We start from the raw sequence: 17,074 nt of genomic DNA, 5'->3' as shown, positions 1-17,074 counted from the left end.
AACGGTGTCTGTTTCATTCCATCCCCAAGTTGCCTTTGTTTTCCTGCCCTCCCACCCTTTTTCTTCAAGGACTCAAATTTCTTAATCAAGTATCCATCTTATGGATGTGAAGTCTCTTCATTCTTTTCCTCCATGTTCTTACCTGGTGATTCTCATGAAGATGCTAAGGAAGCGACAAGTTTATCATTCTTCGTTCTCTTTTCTTCTCCGGTGGAACCAATTCAAGCTTTCAGTATTGATCATATTCCTTTCCTCGTTTCAAATGTTTTCTGATGACGGTGCACCTCTTAATCATCCACCTCTTGCTATTCATGTTTATCTGGAGTGCTGAAGATATCCCAGAAGATTCAAGTTTCTATTCGTAATCCTTTCAAGCTATTTCGAGGTCTTACCTTATTCAAGCCATTTAATTCAACCGGCGCAATCTATCTTTTAAACCGTTCAACGGTGTTTCTTTTGAGTGGGCCCCAACCCACAGGTCTTTTCCCAGGACCTTACCTGACTCTTCTAATTTTCCCGGAGCTATTCCCAAATTCATTTCAAAGTTTGACGTGAGAATGAGTTATCATCAGTCAAATATCTTTCTCCAAGGTCTTCCAAATTCTTTTATTGTTATTTCAACCTTTCTAATTTTCATACCGGAGTATCTCAACAATTCATGGTGGTGTTTCTCGTCGTCATTCTCGGATTTTGAAGACCGAAGAGGAGTTCCTCTTAAATCCTTACCCTTTTTCCAAAGATGCGTAGTTCAAGCTTGATGCCGTCCTCTCATAATGGTTTTCGATTGTGAGAATTCTTTTCACCCCTCCGGAGCAATTCAAGAGTCTTTTCAGTTTGATTCTCCGGAGCCATCATCTCAGTATTATTCATTCTCAGCTTTCAGTTCTCATTCTCCAAATCTTACCGGTGAATCCTCTAATCAGTTCATGATCTCTTCGTTCTCATGTATCTAAATTCTGTCAAGTATCTTTATTCATTTTCTAATTCTTCCCGGTGAATTGCGCCTTTGCTACTTTCATTTCCAATTCTTACGGTGGTTCGTTCAAGAGTTCTCTTTCTTGGTTATCATATCAATTCATTCGTTCTTTCCAAATCCTACCGGTGGATCGTTGAAGACTTTTCTCAAGTTTGCGCTATATCTCTCTTAATCCTTTCTACGAGAATAAGTAGTATGCCAAATCCATTGCTTGTCATTAATTTAAATTGGTGAAGGATATGCATAACGTAATTATTATTATTGTTTCATCCAAGTGATCTAGTTTCTTCTTTCTAGAGTTGTTCATCATGTCACATTTCTCGGTTCGAGATGCTTCATCTTTTCTTTTCCGGAGTTCCAAGTTTTTCCGCATTATCTCGTCGGGAAGCTCCATCTAAATCATTGCAAGGCTTAACCTTGTGTTTTCAAATTCTCTTTCTTTCTATCATCCTTTTATTACCGGAGTTCTTCATGGAGGCTCTACATGGTGGTTCATCAAGGATTATTTTCATTCTTCAATTGCTCTCAAGATTTCTCTCGAAGTTATGATCCACCAAGCTATACTCTAAAATAAACATGGTGTTCAACACATGCCTTGTTTTGAGGAGTTCAAGCATTCTTCATCTTGCATTCCGAAGTGCAATTCTTTCTACCCTTATCTTTTGATATGGCGTTATATCATTCTTGACAATTTCCTTCATGTTTCATGATTCTCATGTTGTCAAGAATGAGATACTTTAGATCCATCAATCTCTTCGTTAGAGTTATCTTGTGTCATATTTCACCTAAAGCCTTCCCTAAGGAATGTTGCTATTATGGTGCTTATCAATGATCCAAGTTTTCTCCTATCCTCTTGGTGAAAGAAGTTTTTCATCTCCTTGGTGTTATCAATTATATTAGTTGTTTCCGTAGTGGCAGAATTTTGCCTCAATTTTGAGAAGTTTTCCATAAGCCCACTACAAGCTTATTCGTTTCGTTGTTGATTTTCCAACAACTCCGTTCTAACCTTCTTGGAAGGGTGCTTTACAAGATCATTTGTGGCAGAAGTTGGCATTTTCTTCTCCATTCCTTTATTCCAATGATCTATCTTCTATTTTTTCCTTCCGAAGGCATGGTGATGTTACTCTCCTCACTCATCATCTCGAATTGTGAGGATCATGTTCTTTTCTTTCTTATCCATTTAACCGGAGTGTTGTGTCTATCATTCCTCTTTTAACTAGAGTCTCATCCAAGTGCTTTAATTTTGCCAAGTTCATATTCTATCCCTTCCATTTTCAACCAGAGTGTTGTCGTAATTATTCTTTATCGTTCCTTGTACATCTTGTTTCAACCGGAGTGCTTGCATGTACTTCTTGTCCATCATAACCATTTTTGTTTGTCTTTCAACCTACAAGGTTCTTGTAATGTTCCTTGTTCCTCTTGCTGAACGGAGTGTTTTAAATTTTGTTCACCTCCGTCGTGTCATTTCTTCAAGCTTTGCGACCTCTCAAGGTTCTTTGGTTTCACTCATTTGTGAAAGAAGCAACTTTGTTTTACCTCTTCCTCTTCCGTTGCTCTCCGGCGCCATCCCTAGATCTTGGGACGAGATCTCTTGTAAGTGGAGGAGTGTTGTGATGCCCCGAGACCGACGCTTCAGACGCCTTCCTTGTTTTCATTGTCGCCGTGTGTTTTATTTGTTTGTTGCATTCATCATCGCATTGCATCCGCATGTTTACATAAAACTTGTAGTTGCTCATAGTTGCCGCGTTCCCCTTGCCTTCGTTGACGATTCCGAGACCAACCAGATTTTGTTTCCCTCTTGCCTAGCTTCCTAACCTCTCTGCACATCCCGCAAACCCCTCGCGTGCGTGTCCGAAACTTCTCCGAACCCGACCCGGGCAGTCATGACCGATGGGTCCGGATCATCCCCCAACATCTATAAAACATCTCCGTTTTCTTAATTGGACTCCCTAACCTATTTTCTCCACTGTCCGATTACGATCGTAGGGACGTGATATCCCCTAAACTAGATTCATCTGATATAAATATTAGTCTAACCCTAGATCCTAGGGGCTTGTCCCATCCACCAAATCCCCTCACCCGCTGCCGCCAGTCCTCTTCCACCTCGGGATCCCTCCTGATCCATCTTCACCCAATCAAATCACAGCGGCCACCACTCCTCTCATTCCCCATCCGTCCTTCCCGCAGCTCCCCGCAGTCATCTCCCTCAAGCCCGAGGCCATGCCTCCTCTGCTCGACCTCCCCTTCCCAACGCCTCCTCGACCCTCCTTCTCCTGCCCGAGCCCTGCCTCGTTCCCCTCATCGCGAGTCAGGGAGAGGAGCTCCCTGCCGTTCCCCACCTCGTGCCGTCCCTGCTATCTTCCACCACCACCACCAGCTAAGCTACGTCGCCCCCCTTCCCTTCTTGCCGCTCCTCCGCTCTCTCTCCCCCTCCTGACCTCGTTTTCCCTCTCATGGTCCAACAGCAGCAGGAGTCCTGCCATGGCCATCCGAACCCCGCTACTGCATCGCGTTGCCGTCGGGGCCTCATCTCGACCACCAGACCGGCCGGCCTTCGTCGCCCTTGCCCGTTCCTTGCCGGATCCCACCGGCTAGGCCCCGTCCTCGCTGTCGGCGGCCGCGTCCCGCTCGTCCCGGACCTCCCCTGCTTCGCCAAGCTGTTGTCCCTGGCCAAATTCACTTCCTTGCGTCGGATCTCGCCTCCTGCGCGTGTCCTGGACAGGATCCGCGTTGCCGGATCTCGCATGCGTCCGTCGCCGCTTTCGTCTTCGTTCGGGAGCTCGAGTTTGAGCGCTCTACCTCGTCGCTGTTGCCCCATGCGCCTCCTCTGCCTGGCGCATTGACCATGTCGCCAGACACGTCGGCCGCGCGAAGCCTCCTCTGCTCGACCGTGCGTCACCTGCGCGTTGACCACGCCCTGCCTCGCTTCAATCTGCCCACGGGGCCCAGCGCCACGCCAAGTCCAGCCTCCCGCTGGCCTGCTGCTTCACCGACCTGGGCCAAGGCCCACAAGGTGAGCTGCGCCCCGCCCAAATCCTATTCAGTCCAGTTCCTTCAGTTTCGGCCCGACTGCGCTTTTTTCCTATCCATGCGATTTTAGCTATTTATCAAGAGAGTGCAGTTTGACAGAAAAACCCCTAGTCTTCATGCTTATAATAACTCATGAACCGTGCATCATATTAAAATGTTTTATATAGTAAAATGCTTAGAATTTCATCTAGTTTCACAATATGCTGCTTTCATGCATGTTTAAAATGTTTAAAATGCAGTTTGATAAAATTTGCTCATATGACATGTTAAAATGTTTTTATTCCATAACTAATTAATTGTAGCTCGGTTTTAAATAAACTTTATATGTAAATGGGGTAGAAAAATGCATAGATTAACATGGTGCACTTTGTTTTACTGTTTAATAACATTAAAATATGTTTTAGGGCAGAACCGTAGCTAATTCGAAAAATGGACATGGGGATTTTCTGGTATTGTTGTTTGTCGTTCCGGCCTCATTTAAACTTGCCTAGATAGGTAGTTTTCATATGCTTCACCCCTTGCCATGTTTGATAACATTTCATATTGTTGGGTACATAACCGAGAGAGAACTAAATAATTGATGTGGTGTTTCGTCAATATGCAAGTCGTTGCATATTGAGCTCCACTTAATTTGTAGTATTGTTTGTGCACCTTGCCATGCCATGCCTCATTAAATGGGAATGCATCATACTTGATTGTGCATCATGCCCTGTTTATGTGACGGTTGTTTACCATGTTGTTTGCTTCTTTACGGTTTGTTTCTCTCATTAGCTTCGGTTTCGTTCCGGAGTTGTGAGGATTCGTTCGACTACGTCCGCTTGTCTTCTTCATGGACTCGTTCCTCTTTCTTGCGGGATCTCAGGCAAGATGGCCATTACCCTCGATATCACTTCTATCTTTGCTTGCTAGTTGTTCGTTCTATCGCTATGTCGCGCTACATACCACTTGTTATATCATGCCTCCCATTTTGCCATGTCAAGCCTCTAACCCACCTTCCTAACAAACCGTTGTTTGGCTAAGTTACCGCTTTTGCTCAGCCCCTCTTATAGCGTTGTTAGTTGCAGGTGAAGTTGAAGATTGTTCAATGTTGGAACATGATGATTTTGGGATATCACAATATCTCTTATTTAATTAATGCATCTATATACTTGGTAAAGGGTGGAAGGCTCGGCCTTATGCCTGGTGTTTTGTTCCAGGGGGACAATATCTCTTATTGAATGTACTTGCAAGCTCACAACAAACATAAACATAATGACAAACAGTATCATGATACTTAACCAATTAGCAATGCAACAACATATCATACATGCTGTGATCATGATCTCATGATAAAATTCCCTCGGACTTGCTTACCAATGGTGATCGCTCTCGGATCACAAACGGACCAACCTCGTGGTCTTGGATCGGGTTACCTTGTAACCAAACGGTGATCTTTCCGGCGATCACAACCATGACCAACACTTGGTCTCAAACGGTGATCTTTCCGGCGATCACAACGATGACCAACTCCTTGTCGCCAACATCAAGATGGTTTACCCACCATCATCTTCTCAACAGTGTGACATTCATAACTTAGTGTGCAAGATTAATTTAAACGTTGACCCATGGTGTGACCTACTTTCGAGCGTGTCCATAACCATGAACTCGGCTATCGATAGATTTAATACACTCTACAGAGGTAGCGCACTGTACCCACACCACGGAACCCATGGCCTCGCACTCCCATTCGGGTAGACCAACGGCATTCCGACGAAACCCCTCCATTGCCATGACACTCTCTCAGCCACTCCGACTCACTCCCCACTGGGCTAGTCCTGGGTGGCCCCGTGTCTACCAAAGACACCAACGGCCACCGTTGTGGCAAAACATAAACGGTCCCAAACGGGGACAAGGTACCATAACATCAACAACGGGCACACAAGGTTATGTCTGCTTACCGGGCCAGGGTACCACACACCCATAACCTTCCCTCGTTGGAGGCACCGACCATAGGCATGACAACGGACCGAATAAAGGCCTTCCCATAAAGGCAAATGTGGTTGCACTAGGAAAAACTCGATTCAGTGGCACCATGACCCGGTCAATGATATATTCAAGTTGAGTTATTAGCGGGTTCAACTTAACGTGAAAGTAACCGGTGTCATAACATTCCATGAAAGTGCAACACAAATATATGCATCATACATCATCAGAAATAACTGGGTCAACTATATCCACACTAAGCATAGACATCAACAACTCATAACACTTCCCTGGTTATGATTAATCATCACTTTAAACAGAATCTTTACTTAGCAAATTTATCATTTATTTCATTTAAGAAAATAACTCAAAAATAATTACTTATATCCATAGCCATATTACTTCTTCATAACAAATATTACTTCTAGTTACTTAACGAACTTAGTACCTTCAAACTTTCTGTAAACTAAGCATACCAACATAAACAAGCAACCAATCAAAATATAAATAATATACTAGTGATTTAAATGCATGGCTTAAATCATTTATTCAAGTTGAAAAAATCACAAATATTGTAATGGCACCATGAAAATGTTGTTGTGGCTTGCCTTAGTGCAGATGAGGTTCACAATCCTCCTGGTGATCCTCAAGACAAGCTTCACTTTCTGAAAATAAATATAAACACCAAAAGAAAACATCAAGAACCCTTCTGAAATTCACCAGAAAATCTAGGCAGCAGAGAAAAATCTCATTTTTGGTGAGCTACTAGATTTCTTCATAAAGAACACAGTGCAAAAAGAATAAATTCATTTGGACATATGGTTAAAAGGTTCTGGCTGTTTGAAGCTCTCTAGATAGAATTAAATTTGAATTTAAATAAAACAGAACTGAGGGGTGGGGGGGTGACGTCGAAGGCGTAAACCTCGCAGGCGTCACCACTCGTACCGCTTCACGCGCATACAGAGTGGCTGACTAGCGGGGCCCGCTAGTCAGGTGAGTGGGAGGGGGAGAGGAAAACAGAGGACGGCACGGCTTCGCCGGAGCACACGCCGGTGAGAAGGGCTTCTTGGCCCGAACTAGAGGGAAAGATCGAAAGAGGAGATGGAGGCGCACCTTCCCGTACCCGTAGGTTAGCTAGGGGTGGTCGGATGGCATCGGAAACGACCTCTCTAGCGGCGACAAGAAGCAGAGGTCGCCGGAGTTGAAGACGACGGCGATTAGAGGCGACACCAGGGGCTCCAACCGGGTGGAACGGCACCACCGAGGCACGGGGGAGGCCCTGGAAGGGTGGCCCAAGCCTGGGAGGGGCTGGAGCTGCGGAGACGACCCGAGGGGATCGCCGGCGAGCTCGAGCTCAGGGACGGCGGCCCGCGGCCTGCCCGGCCGGGCTATAGCTTTCTCCGAGATCGTGGAGTGTGTGTGAGGAGTGGATGATGCTCGAGGAGGCTGGGGAGGGCTCTATTTATAGCCAAGCGACGAGAGGGGATCGGGCCCCGCCAGAGGAGACCTGGACATGGCGCCCGGTGACGAACGGCGTCAGTGAGTGAGGGGGAAGGTGACGCAACTCACGCGGGAACTGTGGGCGAGCAGAGACGAGCACAGGGGCGAGAGGGTGGCGACGAACACAGTGCGCAACGCACTGTTGTGTTGGCCAGACCACGCCCGTGCTTGGTGCGGTGAGCTCCGGCATCGGCGAGTGCCAAGCGAGAGTTATGAGGGTCGGGACGAGGATCAGGGCAAAGTTTGGCAAGGTTTGGCAGGCGGGGAAGCGATCACGCGAGCACCAGAGGCGCGGGCGCGATGCAGAGCGCGTCGACTGCATGCCAGAACAACTGGACCATGTGAACTCTGACCTCAGGCCGACCTAAGCCCAAGCTTCATGTCTAGCGTGTAGTTCGTGGTAGATTGAGAGGTTACCACACTTTGGTTTGAACTCAGACGCAGTAGAATGGATTTCAACTACCTGGTAAGTTTCTGGTCAGTAACTTTGAGAGCTTACTATGGTCAAACTACTGAGAGTGGGGAGCTGGGGTTTGGAGGTTAGCAATCATCTACTAAGGTGAGGATGTACAAGAAAAATCAGCCACAATAGAGCAAGTAAAATGGTAGTTGCTGTAGAAACCACCATTTCTGTCCAGAACAGAAAATATTTTCTGTAGCAAAAATATTCCAAAAAGTGATGAAATATTTTTGCTCAGGAAGGTGCCCTAGGGTTCAAAGAATATTTGGGAATTTTCTTAGATCTTTTTGGGCAAGAAAATTGGGGTTGCTTTGGAGCAGATTGAGCTAGCTAGGGTTTTAAAGAGGGAAAATGAATATTTTCCTTTAAGAAAAATATTCAAAATATTATTTTGAGGTGAACCAGAGAGAAAATGATAGTTAGAGAGGGAAATGAGGCACTTGGGTGAAAGTCAAGGGGTACCCAAGTGTTTAAGTCCGTCTGAAAATATTCAAAACTCCAAATTTCAAAACCAAACCAACTGAAAATGAGGCAAAGTGAAGAGGACAAAAACCAGGCTGTCACAAACCTCCCCCACTTAGGATGAATCTCGTCCTCGAGATTCGGTTGCTTGGGAAAACCATTCTGGATAATGTGCCTTTAGAAATTCTTCTCGTTCCCAAGTCGATTCTGCCTCTATGTGATGCTCCCACTGAACTTTGTAAAACATCCATGCTTTACTACGAGTGACCCTTTCCATATGATCCAAAATTCTGACCGTTCTCTCTTCATATGTTAAATCCTTTGCCAACTCTATTTTAGTCATAGCAGTCTTTTTCTCAGGCGGCGATATACATCGCCTCAACTGTGAAACATGACACACATTGTGTACTTCCAACAATTCGGGGGGTAGTTCCAACTGATATGCAACAGTACCCACTCTGGACATAACTGGAAATGGACCAATAAATCTGGGTGCCAACTTTCCACGAGTCTGGAATCTCTTGACTCCTTTCATAGGAGTGACTCAGAGGTATACGTGTTCTCTGGGTTCAAAACGGATCTGTTGGTGCTTTGCATCATAATAACTCTTTTGTCGCGATTTGGCCAATTGCAATCTGTCTCGGATTTCCTTGACTTGCTTCTCAGCTTCCATCATGAGATCCGTTCCGAAAATACGGCTATCTCCAGTTTGAGACCAATTCAAAGGAGTGCGGCACTTACGACCATACAAAGCCTCATACGGGGACATCTTTAGACTGGTCTGGAAGCTGTTGTTGTATGAGAACTCGGCATACGACAGGCAGTCTTCCCATTTATATCCTTGGGCCAAAGCACAGGCTCGTAGAATATCTTCAAGTATTTGGTTTACCCGCTCAGTCTGTCCCTCAGTTTGAGGATGATAAGCGGTACTATATTTTAGTGCTGTCCCCAAGGCTTGATGGAGACGTGACCAGAAAGTGGAGGTAAAAAGTGACCCCCGGTCAGAAGTGAATGTTCAGGGTACTCCATGCAGACTGACTATCCTGGATACATACAGTTGTTCAAGTTGATCTGCTCGATATGTGGTTCTGATCGGGATAAAGTGAGCTACCTTGGTTAAGGTGTCCACTATGACCCAGATTGCATCATTGCCTCGCTGAGTCTTTGGTAGCCCTGTGACAAAATCCATGCAGACATCATCCCATTTCCATTGCGAAACTGGCAGCGGTTGGAGAACTCCGGCTGGCTTCTGATGCTCTGCCTTCACCTTGTTGCATATGTCGCAACAGGCCACAAAATAGGCAATGTCTTTCTTCATTCCATCCCACCAGAATATTTGTCGAAGGTCTTCATACATTTTAGTATCCCCAGGGTGAATAGAATACGAAGATTCGTGTGCTTCCGACAGGATTTTCTTCTCTAAATCCGCCTGACAGGGTACATAAATCCTTCCACGGAATCGGAGGGTACCAAGTTGATCCTTAGAAAAATGCTATCATATGCTTGGCATGTTTCTGCAGGACGGTGTCAGCTGGCTGGGCCTTGCGGATCTCTTCCTCAAGTGTAGGAGTAATTTCCAAAATATTAGCAAGACTAGCATCAACTATGACCAGGTTGAGCTGAGCAATCTCCCTTGAAGTTCAGGAGGCAAGGATTTCATTATGACATTCAGGCTGACAGGTTTTCGACTGAGTGCATCGGCAACCACGTTGGCCTTACCCGAGTGGTAATTTATTCCAAGATCATAACCCTTGACTAACTCAAGCCATCTTCGTTGATGGAGATTTAAATCTGGCTGAGTAAATATATACTTGAGACTTTTTTTGTCGGTAAAAATTTGGCACCTCTTCCCGATGAGGTAGTGTCTCCAAATTTTTAGAGCATGAACCACCACGGCCAATTCCAGAACATGAGTAGGGTAATTTCCCTCGTGGGGTCGTAGCTGTTGCGATGCATATGCTACCACCTTGCCGTCTTGCATAAGTGCGCACCCAAGACCTTGTCTGGAGGCGTCGCAGTACACATCAAAGCTGCGGTAGATATCTGGAAGAGTCAACACAGGTGCGGTCGTCAGCTGTATCTTTAGCTCATTCAAACTTTTCTCACAGTCCTCAGTCCTTTCAAACTTCTTATCCTTCTTGAGCAGCTCCATCATGGGTTAAGCAATCTTGGAAAATCCTTCAATGAAACGACGGTAGTATCCGGCTAATCCAAGAAAACTCCGGATCTGTGATACGGTTGTGGGTGGCAACCAATCGAGCACATCCTTTACTTTGCTCGGGTCCACGGCTATACCTTTGGCGGATAGCACATGTCTGAGAAATCCAACTTGCTTGAGTCAAAACTTGCATTTACTGAATTTAGCGTATAGCTGATGGTCGCGAAGTCGTTGTAGCACTGCTCGGAGGTGTTCTTTGTGATCTTCTTCACTTTTTGAGTATATAAGTATGTCATCGATAAAGACTACCACGAATTTATCGAGGAAGTCCATGAATACTTTGTTCATCATATGCATGAAGAAGTCATCAATCCTGGGCAGTGGATATTTATTTTTGATGGTGACATCATTCATCTGACGCTAATCCACACACATGCGGAGGCTGCGATCCTTCTTATCCACGAAGATAGCAGGTGATCCCCATGGTGAAGAGCTGGGACAGATATATCCTTTCTGGAGCATTTCATCAAGTTGTTTCTTTAGCTCCACTAATTATGATGAGGGCATCCGGTAATACTTCTTGTATAACGGTGCGGTTCCGGGCACAAGATCTATTGCAAACTCAAGCTCTCGATCGGGTGGCATGCCTGGCAGTTCTTCTGGAAATACATCAGGAAACTCACTGACCACAGGAATTAATCCCAACTCACCAGCCATAGCGGTGAAAACCATTTCTTTCTTGGGTATGCTTCTGCGAGCATAGAATTTGGTAGTCTGCCCCTCTTGACTGGTCAAATTGACTTCTCCGGTTGCGCGGTTTATGCATACTTGATATTGGGTCAACCAATTCATTCCCAAGATAACATCCAACTTTACAGACTCAATGATTATCAAGGAATTTGGAAAACAGGCTCTGTTGATATTGATTTCCAGATTACAGCAGACCAGATTGCTCCTGATTAAGGATCCCGGGGATTGTACCAGCATATTCTTGCCCAAAAGCGAACAAGGAAATTTGTTTTGGGCAACAAAACTCCGCGAAATAAAAGAGTGGGAAGCCCGAGAGTCAAATAAAATTACGGCAGGTATGTTATTAATAGAAAACATACCAATGAAGACTTCGGGGTTCTCTGGGACTTCATCTGCGGAGAGGTGATGAACGTGCCCAGTGATGTTTTGCTGGGTAGGGCATGACTCCATAAATTTGACTTGTGGCCTGAATAGGGCATTTGCCTTGCTGTTCTTGGGACACTGTCTGGCATAATGTCCGGTTTTCCCACAACTGAAGCAAGAATTGTTGTGCTGCACTCTTCTCGCACTGGGTTGGTCACGACATTCTTGTATTGTGTGGTGGTCTTGTTAACATTCTGTTGCCAATTGGGCTTGTATTCCACCTGAGTATGCTGCCAGGTACGAGCCTTTTGCACTGGCTGCCCTTCCTTCCTTGGCTCGAACTTGCGCTTGTGATTGTTATTGGCAGGCCTATTGCCTGATACGAGCTTGTGCTCCCTTTCAGCAATGAAAGCCTTGTTTACCAGAGTTTGGAAATCTGGGAAACCAAAAATACTAAGGGTACATCGGAGTTGCGGGTTTAATCCCCCAAGAAATTTGTCAATCTTTCTTTCTTCGGTGGCCACGTCATAAAGGGAGTAACAGGCCAAATGATTGAACTTTTGTAAATATTCGCCCACAGACTGATTGCCTTGAAGGAGCGCGAGAAATTCACGCTGCTTACCCTTCATAATTCCAGTAGGAATATGATACTTCCGGAATTGATCCTTGAATTTTGCCCAGGTGATTTCTTCATCAGCAGGCCACATGGCTTTTGCGTTTTCCCACCATATGGCAGCAGCGCCTTTAAGATAATGGGTTACAAATGGAACTTTATCATCTTCTTCAGTACGAGCAATCTCGAGCTTCCTATCAATGGTTCGCAACCAATCGTCTACGTCAAGGGATCAATAACCTGACTGAAACTGGGAGGCTTGGTTCTCTGAAAATCTGACAGCTTGGAGTGATGACCGTTCTGATTTCCATTTTGTCCAACCATAGCTTGCACACTCCTTAATATTTCAATCAGATCATTATTCCTTCTTTCCTCAAACATACGTAGAATTTGCTCGGTGGAGGGTGAATTTGGCGATGGAGGCGGTGGTGGAACGTACGGCTCGGGGGAGCGTCCTGCCTGTTGTGCGGAACGATGAACATGAGTATCCTCATGAGCTTCGCTACTAATGCCTCCCCGCGTCATCCTATTGTGGATTTTTCCCAAGACAACGCAACCGAGATGAGAAACATCCAAAAATAAATTGGGGAAAAGCCAGCAACAAATCCCGAGCGAAAACGAAATAACGAAGAGAATAAGACAAATAAAATAGTGTTCCAACATAATTATACATAGACTCATACATGAAAGATAAACATCATGCCAGGTTCAACTACCCTCATAAAGGAAACGGAACATCATGACTCGTACGACTACCTCTGTACATCATCCTGACAACTGCGGATACTCATAAGCTCTACTGCTCTGCTGGTGCTGCGGGGTCCTCTCCTGAAGCGGACTCGGATCCTGAACTGACGAGGTTAACTGAAACCTCCGGGTTAAAGGTAACACGACGACGCTTCCTCGAGGGCTCTCCCTCCGGGGCAGGTGCAGGGTGAAGCATCGGGGCTACAGGGGTAGTGACAAGTGAAACCCACTCAGCAGGAGCACTGAGAGGATTCACGGTCGAGGTGCCCAAGCTACTCGGAGGAGTAACCGGTGAAATAGGGGAACTAGAACTGGATGGAATATAAGGAGTAAATCCCATAGAGGATGGAGCAGTGATAGATCTAGTAGAGGCTAAAGCAGTACGAGCACGAGTCAGCTCTCGAGCTAGCTCATGGATCATAAGATAGCTAGCAGTGATATAATGGGAAAGGTGGCTAGCAACACTATCAGACTCCGGATCATTGAGAGGGAAACGGACACAGCCATTGTCGTGCAGAGAGGGATAGTAGTAGAAACCTGGGTGGTTCTGCATCCGGACCTCGTTATAACGAAGCTCAACAAGGACCTCGAATGCAGCAAACTGGACAGCCTGAGAAGCGGTAGAGGCAAAACCGCTCCGGGAGGTACGAGTGTAAGTGCTGGAATCGGAACTGGTGTGCAGAGTAACCACTGCGTGATACTCATACACTAAGTCTGCTAGACGCTCCCGGTACACACGATAGACTGGGTCGTCACCGAGGGGGTACAGCCGACGCCACACGTTATGAAGGAGATGCATCGACGTGTACGGCATCAGCTACAACTGGCACGGATACGGCACTGGAGCCATCTACACTCACAACCATTAGCAGGTTAGCATAAAAATAAAACTAGTGCATGCAAAGAAACAACCAGCTACAAATGCTACCGACACTCAACTTAAACTCGTAACAAACGTCCGGTTAACACGTCGTAGTCTAGCGTGGCCTATAGTTAGCGCGGCTCTGATACCAAGCGTTGTGGCACCCCGGCTCAGAGCAACCGGTTAACCATGCATTGCCAGCCCAGAGACCATGTCTTCTGGCAACATACAACATCTTGGTACAAAAAACAACCGCTTTATTGATGCTAGCGGATCATAGTTTACATTACAACAGGTGGCGAGGCCAAGCGGCACACATGGTGCGGCTGAACAATATGTACATTATTTAGTGAACATAAAGGGGCCTCGATCATAACAACTACGTGGCAGCGGAACAACGTCATAGCGGAACTCCATAGCATAGGGACACCAATGTGGACACGATCTAGACTCGGACAGCACTCCTTTCCAACGAGACTTTCCTGAGAGCTGGCATGACACACCAGGTCAGTACATTGAATGTACTTGCAAGCTCACCACAAACATAAACATAATGACAAACAATATCATGATACGTAACCAATTAGCAATGCAACAACATATCATACATGCTGTGATCATGATCTCATGATAAAATTCCCTCGGACTTGCTTACCAACGGTGATCGCTCTCGGATCACAAACGGACCAACCTCGTGGTCTTGGATCGGGTTACCTTGTAACCAAACGGTGATCTTTCCGGCGATCACAACCATGACCAACACTTGGTCTCAAACGGTGATCTTTCCGGCGATCACAACGATGACCAACTCCTTGTCGCCAACATCAAGATGGTTTACCCACCATCATCTTCTCAACAGTGCGACGTTCATAACTTAGTGTGCAAGATTAATTTAAACGTTGACCCATGGTGTGACCTACTTTCGAGCGTGTCCATAACCATGAACTCGGCTATCGATAGATTTAATACACTCTACAGAGGTAGCGCACTGTACCCACACCACGGAACCCATGGCCTCGCACTCCCATTCGGGTAGACCAACGGCATTCCGACGAAACCCCTCCATTGCCATGACACTCTCTCAGCCACTCCGACTCACTCCCCACTGGGCTAGTCCTGGGTGGCCCCGTGTCTACCAAAGACACCAACGGCCACCGTTGTGGCAAAACATAAACGGTCCCAAACGGGGACAAGGTACCATAACATCAACAACGGGCACACAAGGTTATGTCTGCTTACCGGGCCAGGGTACCACACACCCATAACCTTCCCTCGTTGGAGGCACCGACCATAGGCATGACAACGGACCGAATAAAGGCCTTCCCATAAAGGCAAATGTGGTTGCACTAGGAAAAACTCGATTCAGTGGCACCATGACCCGGTCAATGATATATTCAAGTTGAGTTATTAGCGGGTTCAACTTAACGTGAAAGTAACCGGTGTCATAACATGCCATGAAAGTGCAACACAAATATATGCATCATACATCATCGGAAATAACTGGGTCAACTATATCCACACTAATCATAGACATCAACAACTCATAACACTTCCCTAGTTATGATTAATCATCACTTTAAACAGAATCTTTACTTAGCAAATTTATTATTTATTCCATTTAAGAAAATAACTCAAAAATAATTACTTATATCCATGACCATATTACTTCTTCATAAAAAATATTACTTCTAGTTACTTAACCAACTTAGTAGCTTCAAACTTTCTGTAAACTAAGCATACCAACTTAAACAAGCAACCAATCAGAATATAAATAATATACTAGTGATTTAAATGCATGGATTATATCATTAATTCAAGTTGAAAAAATCACAAATATTTTAATGGCACCATGAAAATGTTGCTGTGGCTTGCCTTAGTGCAGATGAGGCTCACAATCCACCTGGTGATCCTCCAGACAAGCTTCACTTTCTGAAAATAAATATAAACACCAAAAGAAAACATCAAGAACCCTTCTGAAATTCACCAGAAAATCTCGGCAGCAGAGAAAAAATCTCATTTTCGGTGAGCTGGTAGATTTGTTCATAAAGAACACAATGCAAAAAGAATCAATTCATTTGGACTTATGGTTAAAAGGTTTTGGCTGTTTGAAGCTCTCTGAATAGAATTAAATTTGAATTTAAATAAAACAGAACTAGGGGGGTGACGTCGAAGGCGTAAACCTCGCGGGCGCTACCACTCGTACCGCTTCACGCGCGTACAGAGTGGCTGACTAGCGGGGCCCGCTAGTCAGGTGAGAGGGAGGGGGAGAGGAAAACAGAGGACGGCGCGGCTTCACCGGAGCACACGCCGGCGAGAAGGGCTTCTTGGCCCGAACTAAAGGGAAGGATCGAAAGAGGAGACGGAGGCGCACTTGCCCGTACCCGTAGGTTAGCTAGGGGTGGTCGGACGGTATCGGAACGACCTCTCCAGCGGCGACAGGAAGCAGAGGTCGCGGGAGTTGAAGACGACGACGACTAGAGGTGACACCAGGGGCTCCAACTGGGCGGAACGGCACCCCCGAGGCACGACGGAGGCCCTGGAAGGGTGGCCCGAGCCTGGGAGGGGCTGGAGCTGCGGAGACGACCCGAGGGGATCGCCGGCGAGCTCGAGCTCGGAGACGGTGGCCCGTGGCCTGCCCGGTTGGGCTACAGCTTTCTACGAGATCGTGGAGTGTGTGTGAGGAGTGGATGATACTCGAGGAGGCTGGGGAGGGCTGTATTTATAGCCGAGCGATGAGAGGGGATCGGGCTCCACCGGAGAACACCTGGACACGGCGCCCGGCGACGAACGGCGTCAGTGAGCGAGGGGGAAGGCGACACAACTCACACGGGAACTGTGGGCGAGCGAAGACGAGCACATGGGCGAGAGGGTGGCGACGAACACAGTGCGCAGCGCACTGTTGTGTTGGCCGGACCGCACCCGTGCTCGCTGCGGCGAGCTCCGGCGTCGGCAAGCGCCAGGCGAGAGTTATGAGGGTCGGGACGAGGATCGGGGCGAAGTTTGGCAAGGTTTGGCAGGCGGGGAAGCAATCACGCGAGCAACAGAGGCGTGGGCGCGACGTAGAGCGCGTCGGCCGCATGCTAGCACGACTGGACGAACGCGGTCACCGCGTGAACTCTGACCTCAGGCCAACCTAAGTCCAAACTTCATGTCTGGCGTGTCGTTCGTGGTAGATTGAGAGGTTACCACGC

The sequence above is a fragment of the Triticum aestivum genome, chromosome 4D (genome assembly GCF_018294505.1).
Source record: "Triticum aestivum cultivar Chinese Spring chromosome 4D, IWGSC CS RefSeq v2.1, whole genome shotgun sequence".
Lineage (NCBI taxonomy): Eukaryota > Viridiplantae > Streptophyta > Magnoliopsida > Poales > Poaceae > Triticum > Triticum aestivum.
This window is presented reverse-complemented; position numbering follows the sequence as displayed.